Genomic DNA, 27,686 nt, shown 5'->3' on the forward strand with positions numbered 1-27,686 from the left:
CTTCTCTCCTTAAAATATTTTCCATCAGTTGCTTCTTGTCCTACCCTCAGGTGCTTTGGAGAATAGCTTGACTCCCTCTTCTTTGTGGCAACCCCTGAGATATTGGAACACTGCTATCATGTCTCCCTTAGTCCTTCTTTCTATTAAACTAGACATACCCAGTTCCTGCAACCGTTCTTCAAATGTTTTAGCCTCCAGTCCCCTAATCCTCTTTGTTGCTCTTCTCTGCACTCTTTCTAGAGTCTCCACATCTTTTTTTACATTGTGGCGACCAAAACTGTATATAATATTCCAAGTATGGCCTTACCAAGGCATTATAAAGAGGTATTAAACTTCTCGTGGCCTTGATTCCAGGGGTGAAATCCAGCAGGTTCTGACATGTTCTGGAGAACCAGTAGCGGAAATTTTGAGTAGTTTGGAGAACTGGCAAATACCACCTCTGGCTGGCCCCAGAGTGGGGAGAGAATGGAGAGTTTGCCATATCCTTCCCCTGGAATGGGGCTGGAATGGAGAATTTGCAGTATCTTTCCCCTGCCATGCCCTCCACACCATGCCCACAGAACTGGTAGTAAAAAAACTTGAATTTCACCACTGCTTGATTCTATCCTTCTGTTAATGCAACCTAGGACTGCATTAACTTTTTTGGCAGCTGCTTCACACAGCTGGCTCATATTTAAGTAATGGTCAACTAGGACCGCAAGATCCCTCTCACAATAATTACTATTGAGCCAGGCACCACCTATACCAGGGGTGTCAAACTCAAGTGCCGGGTGCTGGATCCGGCTCGCAGAGTGCTTAGATCTGACCCACAGGGATACCCTGGAAACAGCCCATTTTCACTGGCATCCCTGATACGAGTGATGTGTAGCTGGCCACACCCACCTGCCTCCGGAGGTCAAACACAACACTGATGCGGCCCTCAATGAAATCGAGTTTGACATCCCTGACCTATACTATTCCTGTCTGTGCATTTGGTTTTCCTTCGATAAATGTAGAACCTTACTTTTTTCACCACTGACTTTCATTTTGTTGGATAGCACCCAATGTTCAAGTCTATCAAGATTCTTCTGTATCTTCAGCCTATCTTCTGGAGTATTGGCTATGCCTGCCAACTTGGTCTCGTCTGAAAATTTGATGAATTCCCCTTCTATCCCCTCATCTGAATCATTGATGAAGATTACTTAGATTAAGGAAAAGAACACAAGTACTTTTGTTTCCAAGTGGAAACTGCTTCTGAACTTCATGCTTGACGTGGAAAAGAATGAAGCTCTGACTTTGGGTTTAGAGATTAGATGGATAGATCTTTATAGAAATCACTTGTTCACACTTATATGGAAAAGCAAAAAGCTTTGATTTTATGTTAATGGTTATTTTGCTATAACAGAGAGAGTCGGAAGGCAATGCTTCTTTTTCCCTATTTTTCCTCACTTCCCTTCCCCCTTTCCCCTCCCCGCTCATTGCTCTTCTATTTACCGTATTTTTCAGACTATAAGATGCTCTGGATTATAAGACGCACATTAACTTTAGAGTAGGAAAACAAGAAAAAAAAATCTGCCTCTGCCTCCTCTGCCCGTTTGCCGCCACTGCAGCTCGTTCGCCACTGCGACCTGTTCACTCACCACCATGGCCCATTTTCCACAGCCCGTTTGCCACTGCTGTGGCCCGTTATCCAGGGCTCATTCGCTGCTGCTGCAGCTCCTTTGCTACAGCCCATTTGCTGTTGCCTGTTCGCCACCACCACTGCCGCCTGTTCGCCGCCGCCTGTTCGCCGCCGCCTGTTCGCCGCCGCCTGTTCGCCGCTGCCTGTTCGCTGCCGCCCATTTGCCACTGATCGCTACAAACAGGCAGCAGTGGTGATAGGCAGCAATGGCAGCAACCCCCACCAGCTGATTGGCGCTGCACCCCCCCCCCTGTAATATTCACTGTATAAGACGCACAGACATTTCCACCCACTTTTGGGTGGAAAGTTTCTAAAATATATGGTACTTTTGTACTTTGTATTTATTTATTTTTATTTATTTATTTTTTTATTTTTTTATTAACAAACATGTAAAATACACACAGACAAAACTTAGACGTACACCACATTCACGCAATACAATACGAACAGGAGCTTCCTGTTCTTTCTAATAGCAATTATCAATCGATACCGCTCACCTTATATTATTTCCCCTTCTATTGTATTTCATTTGGATTTTCACCATTCTTAACCCTCTTTATTTTACTCATAACTATTATTTTTTGAGTTTTGTTATATTCCTTCATTGATTCTTGTTTCTTTCCTCCATCCATCTATACCATTTATCCCATATCTGGTAGAATTCTGATTCTTCATTTCCCTGGATTTCTTTAGTTAGTTTGTCCATTTCAGCACAATCCATAACCTTTCTTATTGTTTCATCTTCGCTTGGAGTTAATTTGTTTTTCCATTTCTGGGCAAAGGCAATCCTTGCCGCCATAATTATATGTAGTATTAAATACTGGATTTCTTTTTTGTATTTCGCAGACATTGTTCCTAATAAAAAAACTTCAGGTTTCCATTCTATTTTAACCCGGTATTTTAATACGGTACTTTTATATTTTGTATTTTATGATACTCTATAACAATTTTAAAAAGATTTAAAAGCAAACCATTGATGAAGACATTGAAGATTTGCTGGGCCTAAGACAGAGCCTTAGGGCACTCCACTGCATACTTTCCCAGTGAGAACATCATCTATGATCTATACTGGTAGTCCTCAACTTACAACCACAATGGAGCCTGCTCGTCATGGTCGCGACAGTCATAAAACCCACCTGAATTGATGACATTATTTGCAGCATTCATTAAACAAACATGACAGTTGTTAAGTGAACCAACAGTGTGCTATATGGGTATAGTTCTGCAAAAATTAAAAATACCGGTTTTCAGCCAAACCATGGTAAAACAGAATCCATGCCCCTGGAACACAGCAAAGTACCATAAATGTGACCTGCCTGAAATTTGGCCATGTGACAGCAGGGGGAGGGGTTATCACATGTTTGAATCCGGGTTTACAAGATAGGCTCGTAATTCTGAATCGTTGCTAAGTAATTTTTAAAGTGGGGACATCTGGAGAGATACGTTTATTTTTTTAAAAAAAAACACCACCTCAAGACGGTGGCCCTGACTGTATGATTGAAGCCCCTTCCCTTTTTTATATGTGTGATAAATGTCAAAAAGAATGGGGCTTTGATAGTGGGGTCAAAGTTGCCCTCCTGAATTTTGGGGCAATCCTCCCGGCCCTGAGGGATGGGGGTGGGGATGGGGGGGTGGGTCAGCCATGGTGAGGAAGGATATCATAAAGCTGAGATCACCTTGCTCTAAGTCAAGAGATGACATATTTGTGGTGCTTCTACATCAGGGTGAAGCCAAATCAAGCTGATTTATATCCGATTAAGGATCTTTCTGCTTTGGGGGTGATCCTGGTAGCATTAACCTGACATCTCGGTTCAAAGGCAGAAATGGAACAGCTGCTCTCCAAGGGGGCCACATTAAATAGCTGAAAAGGTCAGGTTTGGGCAGGCTGAAAAGGCCACGGAGCAAATAAATAGACCGACTGCATCTCAGGCTCATTTCCTATGTGCCTCTGATGCTCCAGCCAACAGCCGTGACCACAGCTGGGGCATTATTTTTCTCTCTCTCTCCCATTGACCTTATACATCATCATTTACCAAGCATTAGTCTTAGAAACTATTGTCAAAAGAGGAGAGTGAGGGAAGCCAGTCCACTCCCAAGCACCATTGCCCACACTTCAGCACAGAGTCACCAAGTCCTTAGAGGTCTGCAACATGGAAGAAGAAGACATGCTGATGTGGTCCATTGGGTCAGAAGCAGAGGTGAAATTCAACAGGTTCTGGAGAACCGGTAGCAGAAATTTTGAGTAGTTTGGAGAACCAGCAAATACCACCTCCGGCTGGCCCCAGAGTGGGGAGGGAATGGAGATTTTGCAATATCCTTCCCCTGGACTGGGGAGGGAATGAGGATTTTGCAATATCCTTCCCCTGGAGTGGGGAGGGAATAAGGATTTTGCAGTATCCTTCCCCTGGAGTGGGGAGGGAATGGGGATTTTGTAGTATCCTTCCCCCTGGAGTGGGGAGGGAATGAGGATTTTGCAGTATCCTTCCCCTGGAGTGGGGAGGGAATGAGGATTTTGCAGTATCCTTCCCCTGGAGTGGGGAGGGAATGTGGATTTTGCAGTATCCTTCCCCTGGAGTGGGAAGGGAATGAGGATTTTGCAGTATCCTTCCCCTGGAGTGGGGAGGGAATGAGGATTTTGCAGTATCCTTCCCCTGGAGTGGGGAGGGAATGTGGATTTTGCAGTATCCTTCCCCTCGAGTGGGGAGGGAATGTGGATTTTGCAGTATCCTTCTTCTGGAGTGGGGATTTTGCAGTATTCTTCCCCTGGAGTGGGGAGGGAATGAGGATTTTGCAGTATCCTTCCCCTGGAGTGGGGGGGGGAATGAGGATTTTGCAGTATCTTTCTCCTGGAGTGGGGAGGGAATGGAGATTTGGCCGTATCCTTCCCCTGCCATGCCCACCAAGCCACAGAACCGGTAATAAAAAAAATTGCATTTCACCACTGGCCAGAAGGTACCTCATTTACTTAACTACAGGTAGTCCTTGACATATGGCCACATTGGAGACCAAAATTTCACTTGCTGAGTGAGACATTTGTTAAGCAAAGTTTGTCCCATTTTACGATCTTCCTTGCCACAGTTGTTAAGTCCACCACTGGAATTGTTATGTTGGTAACATGGCCGTGAAGTACATCTGGCTTCCCCATTGACTTTGCTTGTCAGAAGGTTGCAAAAAGTGATCACATGACCTTGGGATTCTGCTGCAGCCATCATAAATGTGAGTCAGTTGCCAAGCAGATTTCAATCACGTGACCACAGGGATGCTGCAACAGTCATAAGTGTGAAAATCAGTCTTAAGTCACTTTTTTTTTCAGTAACTTTGAACGGTCACTAAATGAACTGTTGTAAGTCGAGGACTTACAACAATGTAAGTCCTTAACAAATGTACAACAATGGACATTGTGAAATATGCATCTCACATGGCTTTTAAGAAGATATTTGACAGCTCCCCTACCTATCAAGCATGATTTAATTGGTTTTCCTGCATATTCAACTAGATCCGTGATGGCAAAACTATGGGAAGTGTGCCAAAGTGGCACATGGATCCATATAGACTGGCACCAGGGGTGGGTTCCTGCCAGTTCTAACCTCTTCTATAGAAGAGGTTCCACAAATCTGCCATGCCGTTTAGAACCGGTTCCAGTTCCCTCCCCCGCCCGTCCGCACCACGCTTGCCTGCCCGCCGCTCACTGATTGGCTGGCTCACCAACCGCCCTGCCTGCCTCTAAGAGTCTTATCTAAACCTTAAAGTCTTAAAGCTGTCAAGTTTGAACACCCCTGGCTTTTTTCCCCTAAAGGGTTAGGGGTGCAAGGGTCTTGTAACTTGACAGCTTTAAGACTTGTGTGCTTCAAATGCCAGAGTTTCTGAGCCACATTTTGGTTGCTAAGCAAGAGCATTGTTAAGTGAGTTTCACCACATTTTACAAGTTGGCCACGCCCACCCAGTCACATGGCCGGCAAGCCACTCCCACAAAGCAGGCCACACCTACAGAAGAGGTTCTAAAAAATTTTGAACCCCACCATTGACTGGCACGCACAGCGTCACCCTTTCCTCTTCTGGGGGCTCTTGGCGCACATGCGCGCGTGATGATCAGCTGTTTTTTTTGTGTGCAACAGTGGCGAAAAAGAGAAGAGTCGGTCTTCCGGTTTCTTTTGTGCACATACGTGCCGGCTAGCTGATTGCTGCACGTCAGAGGTGGGTCCCTACCGGTTCGGCTGAATAGCTAGTAACTCAGCCGGACACATGACCGTACTGGTTCTATCCTGGGCGCCGCCATCTTTATTTTCTGTTCTGCTCATGCGCAGAACAATCTTCATTGAAAAAATGTAACCCCTCCTTTTTTTAATGGTGTGCACATGAGCAGACCTTTTAAGTGCAATTGCGCACACGTGTGGAGCACAAACTTTTTCGGGCACCAAACCAGTAATAATGCTGTCAGGACTCAGGAGCCCACTCCCACTGCATGTGCATGTGTGCCAGTAACCAGAAGACAAGCTGCCAGTGTGCATGCACCACATGCATGTGCCAGAAACCAGAAGTTCATTTCCCGCCATGCATATGCCAGCTTTTCTGGTGCACATCCCCAAAATGCGCAAACACGAACAGAGGGCAAGATGATTCTTATGGTCTCTTGAAATTCCACAATTCTACGATTCTGTAACAATTGTGCCTCCTTCAGCAAAGTGTGCAGTAGCTTTGTTTTAAGAAAGACATTTGATGTCTCCTGTGGCATATAATGAACTACGAGAAGAAACAGAAAACATTGATCCGGAATGAATCTATTAAGGATTTTTTTAAAAAAAATATGTGGGGTGTGCCCCAAGGAATTACTAAATAATGTTAGAAGGACATCTTTACCTTGATTTGTCGAAGTAAATTGCTGATATGAATTGCTTGTCAACATTTGAGTTAGCATTTTTTCTGATAAAGGGCAAGGAATAAAATCGTTGAGTGATGATTAAACAGTCCAGATTTCTGAAATAGAAAAGTGTAAATTTCCCGACCTGTCCTTTCCTTCCCTTGTTTTCTTACCATTAATTTTAAAACAAAATAAAATTTACTGGAAGGGTGGGGGGAGATTCCAAAAGGTAGTATTGCATTGGAAACCATCACACATGCAAAGAAACATATATATACAAATATCACAGGGGCTGTAATTTAAATGACTGCCCATGGTGCCAACATGGCATCACTCTGGGGCATTGCAAGAAACATAAAAGTAGCTTTAGTTTGGGGATTTGGGACTGGGTTTTATTTTTAGTACTGTCGGTTATTACTGCAAAGGATTTTTTTTTAAATTTCTTTCTTTCTTTATTGTTGTAATTTATGTGCATTCCAGTTTGGGGAAAGGGTGGCTTTTAATGCAAGAAATAGTAAGATTAACTAAAAGCCAAAATAGGGATAATAATATTTTTTTCCATCTATTAACACAGCGAGGAAAAGAGGCCTAACAGCAACTAACTGCCACATTATGAGATGGGGGTGGGCTTATAAGGTTAAACACAGGTAGTCCTCAACTTACAGCCATGTATATAGTTATGGTTTGAAGTTACCACAGAATTGGAAAAAAGTAACTTACGAGCCTGTCCTTACGTTTACTTTGCATTCCTTTGTAAATGTGTTTTTATTTTTCATTTTTCATTTTCGTACAGTCACATATATACTGTGCATAACCGGGGCCATATAACATTAAACAATAAACACAGCCATTCCTCTTGTCAACAATACCCCCCAAAATAGAAACCCAATTTCTACTTTGCATTCCTATGGTCACATGATCTTTGCATTCCCATGGTCACATGATCAAAATTGTGGTGCTTGGCAATGGGCCAGAGGTGGCATTCAGCAGGTTCTGACCAGTTCTGGAGAACCGGTAGCAGAAACTATAAGTAGTTTAGAGAACCGGTAAATAACACCTCTGACTGCCCCACTTCCTTCTATCCTCTGCCTCCCGAGTCCCAGTTGATCGGAAGGGAATGGGGATTTTGCAGTATCCTTCCACTATCATGCCCAAGCCACTCCCACCAAGCCATGCCATGCCCACAAAGCCACACCCACAGAACCGATAATTAAAAAATTAGCATCCCACCACTGCAATAGGTACGTAGGGTCACATGATCTCCATTTGCAACCTTCCCATACAGCTTCCAATAAACAAAGTCAATGGGGGAAGCTGAATTCAACTAATGACCATGTGATTCACTTAACAACCATGTCAAGAAAGGTCATAAAATTGTGCATGACTTACTTAACAACCATCTCCGAAATCCTGGACCCAGTTGCGCTCATAAGTCGAAAATGAACTGTTATAAGTCCTCGACTTATAGAGCCGAGGTGGCACAGTGGTTAAATGCAGCACTGCAGGCTACTTCAGCTGACTGCAGTTCTGCAGTTCGGCTGTTCAAATCTCACCGGCTCAAGATTGACTCAGCCTTCCATCCTTCGGAGTTGGGTGAAATGAGGACCCAGGCTATGGGGGTAATATGCTGACTCTGTAAACTGCTTAGAGAGGGCTGAAAGCCCTATGAAGCGGTATATAAGTCTAACTGCTATTGCTATTGCTATTAAACAAATAGTTGTAGTAGAGGACTATTGTAGTAGTGACCCCTGTCTTGACCTCTTTTTTTTTGACACCTCTTAGCAAATGCTTCCCTTTGTGAAAATCTTGAGTTTTTAGCCAATGTATATAAACCAATATCAACAACTTCAGATATGCAGATGATGCCACTCTAATGGTAGAAAGTGAAGATGAACTAAAGAGCCTCTTGATGCGGGTGAAGAAGGAGAGTGCAAAAGTTGGCTTGAAACCCAACAATAAGAAAACAAAGATCATGGCATCCGGCCTTCTCAATTCCTGGCAAAGAGATGGGAGAGAAATGGAGGTAGTGACTGGTTTTATTTTCCTGGGCTCCAAGATCACTGCAGATGGGGACTGCAGCCAAGAAATTAAAAGAGGCTTGCTCCTGGGGAGGAAAGCTATGGCAAATCTAGACAGCATACTAAAAAGCAGAGACATCACCCTGCCAACAAAAGCGTGTATAGACAAGGCTACGGTTTTCCCAGTTGCAATGGATGGCTGTGACGGTTGGACCATAAGGAAGGCTGAGTGCCAAAGAATTTGAACTATGGGGCTGGAGAAGACTCCTGCATTGAGTCCCTTGGACTGCAAGCCGATCAAACCGGTCAGTCCTAGAGGAGATCAACCCTGACTGCTCTTTAGAAGGCCAGATCCTGAAGAGGAAACTCAAATACTTTGGCCACTTAATGAGAAGGAAGGACTCCCTGGAGAAGAGCCTCATGCTGGGAAAGATGGAGGGCGAAAGAAGAAAGGGACGGCAGAGAAGGAGGTGGCTGGATGGAGTCTCCGAAGCAGTAGGCGTGAGCTTAAATGGACTCCAGAGGATGGTAGAAGACAGGAAGGCCTGGAGGAATGTTGTCCACGGGGTCACGATGGGTCGGACATGACTTCGCAACTAACAACAAAAGAGGATTATTGTAGTAGTGACCCCTGTCTTCACTTTTATTTTTGACACCTCTTAGCAAATGCTCCTCTTTGTGAAAATCTTGCATTTTTAGCCAATGTACAGAAACCAAACTAGGTCATGAGGTAAAACGATTCAGCTCGTAAATTGGTCATTTGTTCACTTCGTGGCATTAAAAAAGGGAGGGAGATTCCACATTCTTTCCTCTAGCCGATCTGTTTGTGTAACCACTGGTGCATTATTTGGCTGTGAGGTAAAGGAAATACTTTAATAACTACCAGGCTAAATTTGCTGCAACCTCCCTATCAATTATTCCTTGGATTAATGATTGCTTTGAAAAGAATGACAAGGGCTTTTATTGATGAAGTCCAACGATTATTACAGAAAGATGGATGGATGGAAAAGGCCGTGCTTCTGGGAGATTGATCACCGGAGAAAGAATTAAAACTGGCCCGCCAACAAGATGCTCTTATTTTTAAAATAGAGAGGGGAATTTGAGAAAGATTAACCGTCTTGGCTGTAATCCCTCACTTGGTGACAACAAACACCTCCACAGATCTTTGCACTAGTTCAATCACCTTTTAGGTAAGATTTAGCCGGGCGATGAATGCAATGAACTCAGATGTGGATCATGAGGTGAATTTGAGACCACAAATATTAACGCAGCTTTAAGGGTAGCCACGAAATCACCAAATGAAAGAAAATAATAATTCCATTGTATTTCGCCTTGGTTAGACAGATGTCCCAGCTTAAAGACTGCGTGTCTATGGAGATCCTCAGCCATCCAGGCCATGGCTGTCCTAAAGGTGCTTTTTTAAAGAGGCAAACAGACTTTCTTGGGTTTTCCTTGAAGATATTTCGCTTCTCCTCTCCCCCCCCCCCAAAAAATAAACAAAGAAAATCCAGTTTTGCTTCTGTTTTTAGAAGTTTAGAAGTTTAATAAAATTTATATGCCGCCCACTCCCATTGGGACTCTGGGCGGCTCACAACAAGACAAAAGAAACATTTAAAATTTAAAAATAGAAAATACAATGTTTAAAATTCGACATCATCCATTCCATCTAAGCGGGGCTGGATATCAATCAACAGCCCCAGGCCTGCCGGAACAGCCAGTTCTTGATGGCTTTACGGAAGGCCGGGAGAGTGGTAAGGGTCCGGATCTCAACGGGTAGATCGTTCCACAGGGCACAGGGTTTTTCCTTGAAAATTTTTAAATCAAAGATTTAAATACAAAACAACGAAATATAAAAAAAAGAAAAGAAAAACAATAACACAAGAGACATTGACAAAAAAGTATCTTTAAAAAATACACATATAGACATAATATCCCCCCTAGTTGAATTCTTATTAATATAATAAAAAGGTAAAGGTTCCCCTCGCGCATATGTACTGGTTGTTCCTGACTCTAGGGGGTGGTGTTCATCTCCATTTCAAAGCCGAAGAGCTAGCACTGTCCGAAGACGTCTCTGTGGTCATGTGGCCGGTATAACTAAATGCTAAAAGTGCACAGAATGCTGTTCCCTTCCCACCAAAGATGGTTCATATTTTTCTACTTGCATTTTTACGTGCTTTCGAACATGTTATGTTATGTTATGATATGTTATGTTATGTTAATATTATATTAATATAACACAGCAATGTTAATTTCTGACCCCTTGCAAAACAGGCGAAAATAATTTTAAATTGTTAAACTACTAAATCTACTTACAGATTGTTAGCCTGTCATCTATAAACTATATCAATAACAGTCCAGTTTTGCTTCTGACTGAACTGAAGAAGCCTCTTGGATGAAAGAAGTGAAACGTCTTCAGGGAAAAATGAAGAAAGTTCAGTTGCCCCCTTGGGGGAAAAAAAAACATCTTTGGGTTAAAGGCTACATTCGCCTCTGAGACTGTGGACGATTAAAACCATCCAGACAACCTGTGATAGAGGAACGAAAGGCATCGAGGCTAATCTGAGAACGAGAAACTAAGCTACACAATTGCTAAATAGAGATTAGGAGAATTAGGAGGTAGCCTTAATCCTCAGAAAAGACAAGTGAGGCCAGATCTGATCATCCTCTTCAAGTATTTCAAGAGGAGGCGGGTGGGCCTTAGAGCGGGTGTTTCGTCCGACAGTGCAGGACTCATAGAAAGGGATTTTCAAATACTGCAGAGCAGGTTCCCACTAAATTTTACACACATTTATTCACAACAAGCGTATGACACAGGTAGTCCTCGATTTACAACCTGAATTGAGCCCAACATTTTTGTTGCTAAGTGAGACATTTGCTAGGTATGTTTTGCTCCTTTTTTTGCCACAGTTGTAGAGTGAGTCACTGTGGTTGGTAACATGTTTATTAAGTGAATCTGCTTTCCCGTTGACTTTGCTTGTCACTAAAGGAGATCACACTACAACCGTCATAAGTATGAGTCAATTGTCAAGAATCTGAATTTTGATTACCTGACCATGGAGATGCTGCAACAGTTATAAATGTGAAGTCTCCTTTTTCATAAGTGCCGTAAGCCACTCAAGGGATGTGGTGGCTCAGTGGCTAAGATGCTGAGCTTGTCAATCAGAAAGGTCGGAAGCTCGGCGGTTCGAATCCCTAGCACCGGGTAACGGAGTGAACTCCCGTTCCTCAGCTTTTACTAACCTAGCAGTTCGAAAGCATGTAAAAATGCAAGTAGAAAAATAGTGGTGGGAAGGTAACAGCATTCTGTGCATCTTCGGCATTTAGTCATGCCGGCCACATGACCATGGAGACGTCTGGAACGACTAGCACATATGTGCGAGGGGAACCTTTACCTTTAACACTTTTTCAATGATGTTCTAACTCTGAATGGTCACTAAATTAACTATTGTAAATCGAGGATTACCAAAATATAGTGGATTCTTCTTCTATTTATCGGTTCAAGTGGAATCTTGAAGTAAGGATTCCTATTTCCAAGAGGATATTCTAATTTGGATTTCTGCACCCAATAGAGAAATGACCTCAGTGGCTCTTTCCAGTGTAAAAACTGCATGGTTCCAAAGGCCTTTTAATATTTATACTGTTCTAATTGTGTTCATCGAGGCATAACTAGCCCAAAGAACAAACAAAACAAGTCACATCTTTCTTTGTTGCAAGTTCAAGTTCCAGCCAGAAACCTAGGAATTATCTAAGTAACATCGTAAGGCGGTGTTGGCGAACCTTTTCAGCACCGAGGGTTGTAAAGGGAGCACGTTCATGCTGGAAACCAAAACAGCAGCCAGCAGATGCCCATGTGCATGCTGGGAAGATGATCTTCCAGTTTTCAATGTGCGCATGTGTGCCAGACACCTGGTCTTCCGGTTTCTGGCAACCATGCACGCATGAAGACTAGCTGGCTGGCGCACCGGAACCCAAAAGAGCAATGCGCGACAGCTCACATGCCTGGAGTGATGGCTCTGGGTACCACCACACGTGTGCCATAGATTCGTCACCAGGGTCATAGGGTATAACGTGCTTAGAAAAATGGTTTTTGTAAATGCATACTAGATACAGCCTAAAATATTTAGTTCTTTAACCTTCTTGTTATACCACCTAATGTGCCAATAGCTATGAGAATTTTCCAAACTCTTCTTCATAATATATCCATTTTGATCATTTGATTGCTGTATTTTGTAATCTTTTCCTATTTCTTTTCATCAATTCTCCTACCCGGGCAATTGCCACATCTACAAAAATTATACTTTTCTTTTCAAATATTTCTACCCGGTGTGTGATGTTCTAGAAGGCAACCTTGATGTAAAAATCTCATAAAAGATTAGCCCGATTAACAATTTTTCCAAGTTGTGCTTATACCGTATCCAGGAAACTCACAAATTGTAATGTTTGCACAGATGACAATTGCTATTCTCTCATGCCATAGTTTGTCTGAGGGGCTTTGCTGCCTCTGCTAAATACACGATTCATGATTTAATATTTTTCCTTTACAAAGTCCGCATTTGGGGTTTGAGACAAGTTTGACTTTGATTTTCTTTTGTTTGCAATGCTTGTTTGTGAGTTACAAAAATTCATCCCTTTGTGTCTTGGATGGTGACATTTTGTAACCATTGTCAATAGCTCACTTTCTTTTTCCTGTTTCTTCTACTTATCAGCCATTACCTACCCAATACTTCTCCAATTCTCTAAATGTTTTTCTAATGATTCACTTTTACAGTCCCTTTTTTGCTTCTGATACTTTCAGCTATTTTGCAAATGGCGATGATTATTTTCTCTCTGCTTGCTTTGATGTAATAATTTAATCCATCTTTCTCTTCTCCAGTCATCTAACTGGATTCTAAAGTTCTATATTTCAGAATGGTCTTACGTCAGATAGAGATAGATAATGATGATGATAGATAGATAGATAGATAGATAGATAGATAGATAGATAGATAGATAGATAGATAGATAGATAGATAGATAGATAGGATGGACGGGACACACACAGATGATAGACAGACAGATGGATATGCTTACAAGTATTCATGGACAGAATTATGCCTTGGTTCTTTTTTGGTATCTGCTTGAATACATATTAAATGAACCAGAGATTGAAGGGAGCTCACGTTAAAACCAAAGATGTTGACACTCAGAATTCACCTGCAAAGAGAAGCCGGATAAAGAACACATTTCAGAACAAAGTGGTTGAAACCTCACAGATGCCTGGGCAGTTGTTCATCTGATAGCAAACTATCTGGAAGTTTAGAAGAAGATAACTAAGCCTCTGGAAGAGTTCCAGAACCCTGTCTCCTGATGTGATTTCAAATATTCCATACCCATGTTCTTTTCTAAAGGTGTGGTTAGGAAGAAAAAAAATACAGAAAAGAATTGGAGGAGAGGAAGAGATGGATGTGATAATTAGACGGATGAACAATAGGTAGAAGAAATCTGTACCTGCAGATTTGTTACGCCACAAATGCAGGGAAACAATTACAGTAGACTATGGGAATAATTTTGGGAGATATCAGGCTAGACAATGAACTGATAAGAGAAATCTGAATAGAAGGTTGGACTAGTAGACCTCCAAGGTCCCTTTCCGATTCTGTCATTCTGTTATACTTTACCTTTAATTTAACCTCTTGTGAGAGGTAGTAAAGATAGTACAGTAGTATTTGACTTACTTTTTAGTGATTGAAGATATGACAGACCCAGAAAAAGCTACTTACTTACTTAAAGCTAAAGGTTTCCCTTGCACATATGTGCTAGTCGTTCCCAACTCATCTCCATTTCAAAGCTGAAGAGCCAGTGCTGTCCGAAAACATGTCTGTGGTCATGTGGCTGGCATGACTAAATGCCGAAGGTGCATGGAACGCTGCTACCTTCCCACCAAAGGTGGTTCCTATTTTTTTACTTGCATTTTTACATGCTTTCGAACTGCTAGGTTGGCAAAAGCTGGGACAAGGAACGGGAGCTCACTCTATTATGTGGCGCTAGAGATTCAAACTGCCAAACTGTCGACCTTTTCGTCACTGAGCCACCGTGTGTCTTTCTTTCTTTCTTTCTTTCTTTCTTTCTTTCTTTCTTTCTTTCTTTCTTTCTTTCTTTCTTACTTACTTACTTACTTACTTACTTACTTACTTACTTACTTACTTACTTACTTACTTACTTACTTACTTCAACCCAAATTTGAAGTCCCAATAGCTTCTTCTCCAAGCATCTGTGGTCACATGATCACATTTTGGACAATTGGCAACCAGCCCATATTTCTATCTGTTTGCAGCATCCTGCAATTATCTGACTGTGTTTACAATATTTTTGGTGTAAAACAACATTTGCTTGAGCAAAAAAAAAAACAACTCCAAAGCAAACAATGGGTTCATTTAACGACGGTGGCATTTGCTTAACCATCACAGTGTTTGCTTTATGACTGCTGCGTTTGCTTAATGACCACCACAAAAAAGTCATAAAGTTGGGCACCATCATTCGGTGGCCTGCTTCATGACCAATTAAATTTATGAATGAATGGGTAATTATGGGTTTAATTACGGTCGCAAGTTGAGGACAATCTGTGCTAATATTGTTGGTTTTATTTAAGTAGTCTGGACTACTTTGATGAGCTGACATCAGTGGAGCAGCATTGTGGGAGTGTATGAATTTGTGCACCACTCAGCTATGATCTAACAGTGTTTCTCAACATTAGCAACTTGGAGGTGTGTGGACTTCAACTCCCAGAATTTGCCTTCTCCCATCAAACTTTATTCAGGTTCTCCTAATTATATTATCATATTTCCATGGCACAGTTAGATACAATCAGTTAGCAAATTCACAATGTGTTCCAGCAGGATGTTTGGGAGATGTTACTGTATGGGAGCACTAAAAAACAACAACACAGAACATGCTTCCTAAACAAAAATAAATAAATACAATATAAAAACCAAAAATATCTCCTTCCAATATATATATATATATATATATATATATATATATATATATATATATATATATATATATATATATATATATATATATATATATATATATATATATATATATATATATATATATATATATATATATATATATGTGTGTTTTTATTTGTGCTGATAAATAAATAAAGGAAGACTAGTATAGATCTATTTCAAGCTATTTAGCTCTCATCAGCTAGCCATATCCTTACTGGGATTCGAACCTGTGCTCTATTGCCTCCCAGGCAGGGAGTTAACCATTTGAGCTACAGAGAACAACTCCTTTTATCAGCCAGCCAGGGTGGGAGGTATATACTTAAAGTCACAACCCCTGGTATGCCCAAGTGTGGGAGGAAGGTCACACTTCCACTCTCTGTCATTAGGCTCGTCACAAGAGTCCATCCAGACAGAAACCCAATATTTTTACTGTTGCCTTTGTTATATTTGTGTTTTTATTTGTGCTGATAAATAAATAAAGGAAGACTAGTATAGATCTATTTCAAGCTATTTAGCTCTCATCAGCTAGCCATATCCTTACTGGGATTCGAACCTGTGCTCTATTGCCTCCCAGGCAGGGAGTTAACCATTTGAGCTACAGAGAACAACTCCTTTTATCAGCCAGCCAGGGTGGGAGGTATATACTTAAAGTCACAACCCCTGGTATGCCCAAGTGTGGGAGGAAGGTCACACTTCCACTCTCTGTCATTAGGCTCGTCACAAGAGTCCATCCAGACAGAAACCCAATATTTTTACTGTTGCCTTTGTTATATTTGTGTTTTTATTTGTGCTGATAAATAAATAAAGGAAGACTAGTATAGATCTATTTCAAGCTATTTAGCTCTCATCAGCTAGCCATATCCTTACTGGGATTCGAACCTGTGCTCTATTGCCTCCCAGGCAGGGAGTTAACCATTTGAGCTACAGAGAACAACTCCTTTTATCAGCCAGCCAGGGTGGGAGGTATATACTTAAAGTCACAACCCCTGGTATGCCCAAGTGTGGGAGGAAGGTCACACTTCCACTCTCTGTCATTAGGCTCGTCACAAGAGTCCATCCAGACAGAAACCCAATATTTTTACTGTTGCCTTTGTTATATTTGTGTTTTTATTTGTGCTGATAAATAAATAAAGGAAGACTAGTATAGATCTATTTCAAGCTATTTAGCTCTCATCAGCTAGCCATATCCTTACTGGGATTCGAACCTGTGCTCTATTGCCTCCCAGGCAGGGAGTTAACCATTTGAGCTACAGAGAACAACTCCTTTTATCAGCCAGCCAGGGTGGGAGGTATATACTTAAAGTCACAACCCCTGGTATGCCCAAGTGTGGGAGGAAGGTCACACTTCCACTCTCTGTCATTAGGCTCGTCACAAGAGTCCATCCAGACAGAAACCCAATATTTTTACTGTTGCCTTTGTTATATTTGTGTTTTTATTTGTGCTGATAAATAAATAAAGGAAGACTAGTATAGATCTATTTCAAGCTATTTAGCTCTCATCAGCTAGCCATATCCTTACTGGGATTCGAACCTGTGCTCTATTGCCTCCCAGGCAGGGAGTTAACCATTTGAGCTACAGAGAACAACTCCTTTTATCAGCCAGCCAGGGTGGGAGGTATATACTTAAAGTCACAACCCCTGGTATGCCCAAGTGTGGGAGGAAGGTCACACTTCCACTCTCTGTCATTAGGCTCGTCACAAGAGTCCATCCAGACAGAAACCCAATATTTTTACTGTTGCCTTTGTTATATTTGTGTTTTTATTTGTGCTGATAAATAAATAAAGGAAGACTAGTATAGATCTATTTCAAGCTATTTAGCTCTCATCAGCTAGCCATATCCTTACTGGGATTCGAACCTGTGCTCTATTGCCTCCCAGGCAGGGAGTTAACCATTTGAGCTACAGAGAACAACTCCTTTTATCAGCCAGCCAGGGTGGGAGGTATATACTTAAAGTCACAACCCCTGGTATGCCCAAGTGTGGGAGGAAGGTCACACTTCCACTCTCTGTCATTAGGCTCGTCACAAGAGTCCATCCAGACAGAAACCCAATATTTTTACTGTTGCCTTTGTTATATTTGTGTTTTTATTTGTGCTGATAAATAAATAAAGGAAGACTAGTATAGATCTATTTCAAGCTATTTAGCTCTCATCAGCTAGCCATATCCTTACTGGGATTCGAACCTGTGCTCTATTGCCTCCCAGGCAGGGAGTTAACCATTTGAGCTACAGAGAACAACTCCTTTTATCAGCCAGCCAGGGTGGGAGGTATATACTTAAAGTCACAACCCCTGGTATGCCCAAGTGTGGGAGGAAGGTCACACTTCCACTCTCTGTCATTAGGCTCGTCACAAGAGTCCATCCAGACAGAAACCCAATATTTTTACTGTTGCCTTTGTTATATTTGTGTTTTTATTTGTGCTGATAAATAAATAAAGGAAGACTAGTATAGATCTATTTCAAGCTATTTAGCTCTCATCAGCTAGCCATATCCTTACTGGGATTCGAACCTGTGCTCTATTGCCTCCCAGGCAGGGAGTTAACCATTTGAGCTACAGAGAACAACTCCTTTTATCAGCCAGCCAGGGTGGGAGGTATATACTTAAAGTCACAACCCCTGGTATGCCCAAGTGTGGGAGGAAGGTCACACTTCCACTCTCTGTCATTAGGCTCGTCACAAGAGTCCATCCAGACAGAAACCCAATATTTTTACTGTTGCCTTTGTTATATTTGTGTTTTTATTTGTGCTGATAAATAAATAAAGGAAGACTAGTATAGATCTATTTCAAGCTATTTAGCTCTCATCAGCTAGCCATATCCTTACTGGGATTCGAACCTGTGCTCTATTGCCTCCCAGGCAGGGAGTTAACCATTTGAGCTACAGAGAACAACTCCTTTTATCAGCCAGCCAGGGTGGGAGGTATATACTTAAAGTCACAACCCCTGGTATGCCCAAGTGTGGGAGGAAGGTCACACTTCCACTCTCTGTCATTAGGCTCGTCACAAGAGTCCATCCAGACAGAAACCCAATATTTTTACTGTTGCCTTTGTTATATTTGTGTTTTTATTTGTGCTGATAAATAAATAAAGGAAGACTAGTATAGATCTATTTCAAGCTATTTAGCTCTCATCAGCTAGCCATATCCTTACTGGGATTCGAACCTGTGCTCTATTGCCTCCCAGGCAGGGAGTTAACCATTTGAGCTACAGAGAACAACTCCTTTTATCAGCCAGCCAGGGTGGGAGGTATATACTTAAAGTCACAACCCCTGGTATGCCCAAGTGTGGGAGGAAGGTCACACTTCCACTCTCTGTCATTAGGCTCGTCACAAGAGTCCATCCAGACAGAAACCCAATATTTTTACTGTTGCCTTTGTTATATTTGTGTTTTTATTTGTGCTGATAAATAAATAAAGGAAGACTAGTATAGATCTATTTCAAGCTATTTAGCTCTCATCAGCTAGCCATATCCTTACTGGGATTCGAACCTGTGCTCTATTGCCTCCCAGGCAGGGAGTTAACAATTTGAGCTACAGAGAACAACTCCTTTTATCAGCCAGCCAGGGTGGGAGGTATATACTTAAAGTCACAACCCCTGGTATGCCCAAGTGTGGGAGGAAGGTCACACTTCCACTCTCTGTCATTAGGCTCGTCACAAGAGTCCATCCAGACAGAAACCCAATATTTTTACTGTTGCCTTTGTTATATTTGTGTTTTTATTTGTGCTGATAAATAAATAAAGGAAGACTAGTATAGATCTATTTCAAGCTATTTAGCTCTCATCAGCTAGCCATATCCTTACTGGGATTCGAACCTGTGCTCTATTGCCTCCTGGGAGGCAATAGAGCACAGGTTCGAATCCCAGTAAGGATATGGCTAGCTGATGAGAGCTAAATAGCTTGAAATAGATCTATACTAGTCTTCCTTTATTTATTTATCAGCACAAATAAAAACACAAATATAACAAAGGCAACAGTAAAAATATTGGGTTTCTGTCTGGATGGACTCTTGTGACGAGCCTAATGACAGAGAGTGGAAGTGTGACCTTCCTCCCACACTTGGGCATACCAGGGGTTGTGACTTTAAGTATATACCTCCCACCCTGGCTGGCTGATAAAAGGAGTTGTTCTCTGTAGCTCAAATGGTTAACTCCCTGCCTGGGAGGCAATAGAGCACAGGTTCGAATCCCAGTAAGGATATGGCTAGCTGATGAGAGCTAAATAGCTTGAAATAGATCTATACTAGTCTTCCTTTATTTATTTATCAGCACAAATAAAAACACAAATATAACAAAGGCAACAGTAAAAATATTGGGTTTCTGTCTGGATGGACTCTTGTGACGAGCCTAATGACAGAGAGTGGAAGTGTGACCTTCCTCCCACACTTGGGCATACCAGGGGTTGTGACTTTAAGTATATACCTCCCACCCTGGCTGGCTGATAAAAGGAGTTGTTCTCTGTAGCTCAAATGGTTAACTCCCTGCCTGGGAGGCAATAGAGCACAGGTTCGAATCCCAGTAAGGATATGGCTAGCTGATGAGAGCTAAATAGCTTGAAATAGATCTATACTAGTCTTCCTTTATTTATTTATCAGCACAAATAAAAACACAAATATAACAAAGGCAACAGTAAAAATATTGGGTTTCTGTCTGGATGGACTCTTGTGACGAGCCTAATGACAGAGAGTGGAAGTGTGACCTTCCTCCCACACTTGGGCATACCAGGGGTTGTGACTTTAAGTATATACCTCCCACCCTGGCTGGCTGATAAAAGGAGTTGTTCTCTGTAGCTCAAATGGTTAACTCCCTGCCTGGGAGGCAATAGAGCACAGGTTCGAATCCCAGTAAGGATATGGCTAGCTGATGAGAGCTAAATAGCTTGAAATAGATCTATACTAGTCTTCCTTTATTTATTTATCAGCACAAATAAAAACACAAATATAACAAAGGCAACAGTAAAAATATTGGGTTTCTGTCTGGATGGACTCTTGTGACGAGCCTAATGACAGAGAGTGGAAGTGTGACCTTCCTCCCACACTTGGGCATACCAGGGGTTGTGACTTTAAGTATATACCTCCCACCCTGGCTGGCTGATAAAAGGAGTTGTTCTCTGTAGCTCAAATGGTTAACTCCCTGCCTGGGAGGCAATAGAGCACAGGTTCGAATCCCAGTAAGGATATGGCTAGCTGATGAGAGCTAAATAGCTTGAAATAGATCTATACTAGTCTTCCTTTATTTATTTATCAGCACAAATAAAAACACAAATATAACAAAGGCAACAGTAAAAATATTGGGTTTCTGTCTGGATGGACTCTTGTGACGAGCCTAATGACAGAGAGTGGAAGTGTGACCTTCCTCCCACACTTGGGCATACCAGGGGTTGTGACTTTAAGTATATACCTCCCACCCTGGCTGGCTGATAAAAGGAGTTGTTCTCTGTAGCTCAAATGGTTAACTCCCTGCCTGGGAGGCAATAGAGCACAGGTTCGAATCCCAGTAAGGATATGGCTAGCTGATGAGAGCTAAATAGCTTGAAATAGATCTATACTAGTCTTCCTTTATTTATTTATCAGCACAAATAAAAACACAAATATAACAAAGGCAACAGTAAAAATATTGGGTTTCTGTCTGGATGGACTCTTGTGACGAGCCTAATGACAGAGAGTGGAAGTGTGACCTTCCTCCCACACTTGGGCATACCAGGGGTTGTGACTTTAAGTATATACCTCCCACCCTGGCTGGCTGATAAAAGGAGTTGTTCTCTGTAGCTCAAATGGTTAACTCCCTGCCTGGGAGGCAATAGAGCACAGGTTCGAATCCCAGTAAGGATATGGCTAGCTGATGAGAGCTAAATAGCTTGAAATAGATCTATACTAGTCTTCCTTTATTTATTTATCAGCACAAATAAAAACACAAATATAACAAAGGCAACAGTAAAAATATTGGGTTTCTGTCTGGATGGACTCTTGTGACGAGCCTAATGACAGAGAGTGGAAGTGTGACCTTCCTCCCACACTTGGGCATACCAGGGGTTGTGACTTTAAGTATATACCTCCCACCCTGGCTGGCTGATAAAAGGAGTTGTTCTCTGTAGCTCAAATGGTTAACTCCCTGCCTGGGAGGCAATAGAGCACAGGTTCGAATCCCAGTAAGGATATGGCTAGCTGATGAGAGCTAAATAGCTTGAAATAGATCTATACTAGTCTTCCTTTATTTATTTATCAGCACAAATAAAAACACAAATATAACAAAGGCAACAGTAAAAATATTGGGTTTCTGTCTGGATGGACTCTTGTGACGAGCCTAATGACAGAGAGTGGAAGTGTGACCTTCCTCCCACACTTGGGCATACCAGGGGTTGTGACTTTAAGTATATACCTCCCACCCTGGCTGGCTGATAAAAGGAGTTGTTCTCTGTAGCTCAAATGGTTAACTCCCTGCCTGGGAGGCAATAGAGCACAGGTTCGAATCCCAGTAAGGATATGGCTAGCTGATGAGAGCTAAATAGCTTGAAATAGATCTATACTAGTCTTCCTTTATTTATTTATCAGCACAAATAAAAACACAAATATAACAAAGGCAACAGTAAAAATATTGGGTTTCTGTCTGGATGGACTCTTGTGACGAGCCTAATGACAGAGAGTGGAAGTGTGACCTTCCTCCCACACTTGGGCAAGGGGTTGTGACTTTAAGTATATACCTCCCACCCTGGCTGGCTGATAAAAGGAGTTGTTCTCTGTAGCTCAAATGGTTAACTCCCTGCCTGGGAGGCAATAGAGCACAGGTTCGAATCCCAGTAAGGATATGGCTAGCTGATGAGAGCTAAATAGCTTGAAATAGATCTATACTAGTCTTCCTTTATTTATTTATCAGCACAAATAAAAACACAAATATAACAAAGGCAACAGTAAAAATATTGGGTTTCTGTCTGGATGGACTCTTGTGACGAGCCTAATGACAGAGAGTGGAAGTGTGACCTTCCTCCCACACTTGGGCATACCAGGGGTTGTGACTTTAAGTATATATATATATATATATATATATATATATATATATATATATATATATATATATATATATATATATATATATATATATATATATATATATATATATATATATATATATATATATATATATATATATATATATATATATATATATATATATATCACATGCAAAGGACTATCTCGATTTAACTCACCAGTTCACATGTTTGCCTCAAATCCTGGACTTATAGCAAAAATTCAGAATGGCCCACGGCCATGGAAGAGTATAGCCCTAATTAAAGCCTTTGGATATTTTGGTCCTGATTTAGCAAGCTTTTTCTGACTTCCTCCCAAGAAAACAGCATGTTGGCAACGGCCTGTCCAGGATTTCACACCACCTCATATCCTCTAAATACCCATGTTATGCGATAACCACAGAAACATTTTCCTAGAGAGTTTTAGGCAAAGCTCATCCGATTTGGAACAATTTCATGTCCGGGCTGAAGTCTTGTATCAAAATGAAACCTGTCAATATACAAGAGCTGCATTTTTTTTTTCCTGGAGAAATGCAGTTCTAACGAATTGAGCCAGGCAGAGTTAATTCCCAGCCTGCGTGACTATTTCCAAGTCACCCACGGCAGAATAATTAATTTTGGTAGCTGAGCCTATAAAAACACTGCTTTTTTTTTTGAGCCAGCCCATTTCATTGTCCCCCAAATGCATTTTCAAAGGCAAGGGGAGTTTGATGGGGTCAACATAAATTCCAAGGTTAATTAACAAGCTTACTGAACACAAATCTGCAATCATTTATGTTAATAATGTTTTTATTAAAAAAAGGAAGCACACCATTGCATTGTTTCTGATGGAACTCAGCTCCAGCCTTACATTAGGGTAAGTAATTGATACTTGCTTTTCCTGCCCAGTATGTCGAAGTGGGAATACTGGTTTGGAGGTTGAACATGGCCACCCAACTCTGCAGTTTAATTTAGTTTGCATTAAATTGTCAGGTAAGCATGGCGCACTGGCCAGCCTCATTAACAAGGCACAGTGGGGATCGGCTATGGGGACAGAGAAATTTATGCGAACATATGCTCTGCTGCTTAAAGACTATAGAGGAAAGCATCTTAAACCCGCTGTCTGAATGTGCCTTAAATCACTAATGCAAAAAGGGAAATCAATCAGAACACCCTTCTGTTTTACTAGCCATTTTCTACTTGAGTGTTTTCAAAAGCAAATGATAATCATGCTTTAAATATAAAATATAGTTCTGGCTGTTTGAAACTACAGCATCCTTAGATAGATCATATTTTTTTTAAATTTATTTTTATTCTCATATATATTTATATTTAGTTACAGGAATACATTCACATAGTTGTTGTTCTTATTTATTTTTATCACTTTTACATATTGATTTTTAGATATCAATATCTAAAAATATTAGATATTTTTTGTCTAATAACCTTTTAGGTTAAAATGTACATCATCACCACCCTATTTTTCCTTTTCTTTTCACACTCCCTCCCTCCTCTCTTTTTCTTCCTTCCTCCTCTCCTTTCCCTTTCCTTCTCTCCTTGCCTCTCCCCTATTCCTCTCTTCCTCTTCCCCCTCCTACCTCTCTCCTTCTCTTTCTATCTCTTCCCTCCTTCCTCTCCTTTCCTCTTTCTTCCTTCTCTCTCCTTCCCTCTCTTCTCCTCTCCTCCTCTCTTCCTTTCTTTTTCTGTTGTTGTGGTTATCTCTTTTCAACTCTCAACTGGTGTATTTTCGGGATGGTATTCCCATAGACCCTGTTATAATCTTATATTTATCCTTTACTATTCCCTTTTCTTCACTATCATGTCCTAATTATTTCTTTTTCCCTATATCTCATTCTTGAACATATACATATATATTAATACTTTCTTTTCTATTTCCTCCCTCTTCCCCCCTCCTTTTCCATTTAATAGTGTCTCATCTGGTTTCTATATCTCTTGCTTTCTTTTCTAGATTTCTTTTTGAGATAGTTCATATGTGTGGCTCTAACCCACATGACGTTTTCCTTAGATTAAGCAGGCTCTGCTTCCCTAAGGAAGCCAGGACTGAGCTACAGACCAGGTTCATAACCAAGACCTTGGCTGCAATCTTGCACACATTTTACAAGAACCGTAAATCCCATCGACTTCAATGCAATTGAAATGCTCCCGGCCTTGTGCAGAATTGTAGCCTTTGTCAACAAAGGAGTCATTTACTTTGATGAATTTAAAATATAAAGAATATCCTTTGGGCAATCACTCTCATTCCAGCTGACGAGCTGCTGATGTCCAAACACAATGCAAAATTATTAACAGAGTCAAGTTTATTTGTACTCTATGTGGAGAACGGCCATGCCATCAACCACAAGGGTAAACATTTGCAGGGTTTCTCTACATTAAACCAAGCTAATTGGAACAAAGCCTTGATTCATAATTTTAGTGTCGCCAGATATGTTCCCATTGGGAAAAAGGTCATGTTTGGGTCTACAAATTTTCAGCATTTAGGGGAATCTGCATTTATGGAATGGCGCCATTTGTGAATGAATGTGGTGATGAGGTGGATCCCCAAACGTGAAGGGGTGAATTTCAGAGGAGTAAGAGGAAACTCAACTCAAATATTATATGTTAAATGAAAGAGGGTGAAGACGAACCCTCCCATATAGATCACAGAATATGTTGTAGATGCAGATAGCAGCCTTTAGTCTGGCACGATTTTGTCTATAGGCATGAAATAATAAAATAGCTTGGAAGTGAATTATCATTTTTGGGTTTGGATCTTATACCATGTAGAACACTTCCATTATCACTGCTAGACTACTACATGTGTTTACACAAGCACAAACATTGATATTAATATATTTTGGTCCATCCCATCCATTTATCTAACTCGGGGGTGTCAAACTTGCATTGTCATGTCATCATCATTTGACAAATCATGATTCCACCACCCCCTCTTCCACTGGGCATGGCCAGCATGTGACACATCCAGCCCATGGGGCCGCAGGTTAGACACCCCTGATCTAACTCATCCAAACCCAACTTTATTGTAGTTTCCAAGTTTCTGAGTACCTGAAAAGCCATGGACTTTTTCCACACCTCTGCACCTGACCGGAACCAGCTGGGTGGAGATGCCAGCATGGCTGAAGAAGATTGGACCATGTGATGGATTTATGGGTGTGGGGATAAGATCATGAACTTTCCACTGGGTGGAATCCCAGGAAGCTTTTAGATTTGGGATCCACAGTTTGTTGCCAACATGTCTGACTTATTAAATTGGAACTTTAAGGATAGTTTTGCCTCAGACTCTGATTTAATTCTGCATGATATTTGGAACGCTGACACTTTGTTTGCACAGATGAAGCACAAATAAGCTGAAAATCTGTGTCTTAAACAGAGAGAAAGTAGGCAAGCTCAGCTGGTCAGTATTTTCGGCTTACAAAATCCTGTGACAAAACCTTTTATCCCAGCCCAAATCCTCCATTCGTTGTTTTGAGATTGGCTCTTTTGGATACCTATGACTCTTTAGCTAATTTGAGCTCTGTCCTTTTTTATTAATTAGTAGAAATTCACTGGAAATGAATAACTGAGGCTGAAAATCAGCTGGCGAGTGGACGCAGGCGCACTGGAGCTGATAGGGCAATGCCTCATCTGCCCTCAGAAATGGCTCCGTGTGCCACCTGTGGCACACATTCCCTAAGTTCACCATCACAGCCCTATGCAATATTAATTTCCCATATTTCTTTTTTGATAATTTGAGCTCTGCCTTGGGGCAATGTCTTTCTCATAGCAACTTTGGAATTCTTTCCATTGGCTAAGGCAGTAGAAGAAAAAAAGAATATCATATTTCTAGGGGCTGAGTTTGTCACAGGATCTCATAAATAGGTTAATTGTGCAGGCACACCACAGCTAAAGTATTAGCAAACCACAATAGCCTTCATTTATTTTATAACAAGGCTAGCCATGTCAATCTCCCAGCAGAGCAAGTATTTGAAAACATAACATATTGTTCATGTTTAAAAAATGGCAGATGTAGAACAAATCATTTTTTTAATGCAGCATCATATTAAAACCCAGGGTTGAATGTGTTAGCATTAGATATCTGGCTTCTATGCAGAGGTGAGTTCCTACCAGTTCGCATCTATTCGGTAGAACCAGTTCGTCAAATCTACCGAACCAGTTAGAAGAGGTTCCACCAGTGGACCTGGAAAGCAGGCCACATCTACAGAAGAGCTTCCAAAATTTTTTGAAACCCACCACTGGTCCTTGGAAATGTTTATTGTACACTATCATGCTCATATTTATAAAACTCAGTGCCTCTGTGAAAGGTAAGGATGACTACTGCGTTTGTGGTGCAATCAGAATGTGTGTTGAAGTTGTTTTAACGCAAACCAAAGATGCCTTTTAAAAAACAAGTTTACATCATATTGTTATGCATGCCAGTGCTGTGTGTGAGGGAATTTAAGGTGGTTCTGACAAGTGTCGTCGGCATCTTCATATCCGGTCATATGGGCAGCAAGCCACTCCCATCCAGTCATATGGGCGGCAAGCCACTCCCACAAAGGAGGCCACACCCACAGAGTAGGTTCAAACAATTTTTGAAACCCACCACTGCTTCTATATATATTTTTTAGGATCTATTTGTTTTTATTTATTTATATTCCGTCTTTATCGTATGTATAAGTAACTCAAGGTGGCAATTACAGATAGTCCTCAACTTACAAGAGTTCGTTTAGTGATTGTTCAAAGTCATAAGGGCACTGAAAAAAGTGACTTATGCCTGTTTATGAATATCATTGAAAAAGATGCTTCTAGGAATGTAATGAGAAGGAGTACCGGAATCACCTTTATTGAATAACAAAATTTGTGCCAACCTACAAATTATAGCTGCAGTTCCTGAAAGTGTCTACCTTTTAATTAAACATGCTAGTCAGAAAAAGTGCCATGAATTCCAACTAACTTTTTAGTGCTATAAACTCACACAACTCCTGCAAAGTTTGGAATATCTACAGATAATAAGGCAGCAAGTTTTCTCTCTAGCTATAAGCAACTAGTTCTCCAGCTCTTCGTCAGCCTAAGAATTTGAGTACGGAACCTGTATCCTTCTCAGGGTATTTCTTCCCAAGACAGTACAGGTAGTCTTCAACCTTTGAGTACTCACTTA

The sequence above is a fragment of the Thamnophis sirtalis genome, unplaced genomic scaffold (genome assembly GCF_051295495.1).
Source record: "Thamnophis sirtalis isolate CommonGarterSnake01/CBP01778 unplaced genomic scaffold, rThaSir2_p1.2 scaffold_4, whole genome shotgun sequence".
Classification (NCBI taxonomy): domain Eukaryota; kingdom Metazoa; phylum Chordata; class Lepidosauria; order Squamata; family Natricidae; genus Thamnophis; species Thamnophis sirtalis.